The sequence below is a fragment of the Octopus bimaculoides genome, chromosome 20 (assembly GCF_001194135.2).
Source record: "Octopus bimaculoides isolate UCB-OBI-ISO-001 chromosome 20, ASM119413v2, whole genome shotgun sequence".
NCBI lineage: Eukaryota > Metazoa > Mollusca > Cephalopoda > Octopoda > Octopodidae > Octopus > Octopus bimaculoides.
In genome coordinates, this window is record NC_069000.1 from 25,765,191 (window position 1) to 25,765,725 (window position 535).

The window sequence follows — 535 nt, forward strand, 5'->3', positions numbered from 1 at the left end:
ATATCTTTTAAGTTCGTTTACAGGAAACATTTTGAATATGCATATAAAAGCTCCTATCCTATTAAACTGGTTGCCACTTAATGATGCCAACTGGTGATACCAGTTTTTTTGGAACGCAACGAACTTTGCCGATATAGTGTTGGATAAACATAGTAATATTTTTCATTTCTTTTGACAGAATGGAACCGGTCATTTGATCGTTACTATTATGTTAAACTGTCGTATGTCCAAATTTTGAGCATAAAAGAAGCTTTTTTTCAGTATTTAAGTTTGCTTGCAATAGCCGGTTCTTCTGCTCAAACTATCTTATCTCCAACTGCTTCAGATGCCAAGATATGAAAATTGTTTAGTAATTTTCAAAAGTGTAGTGTGTCCCACATACGACAGTTTTGCAAAAATATTTCGGACTGAAAATATCATAACTGCATGGCGTTACGATTTTATGCATCGCACAAAGTATTATAGTTAAGTTGAAACTGCTGCTAATGTAAAAAGAAATAGAATGGTGAAACTATTTTTTCGTTATCTGAAAAAA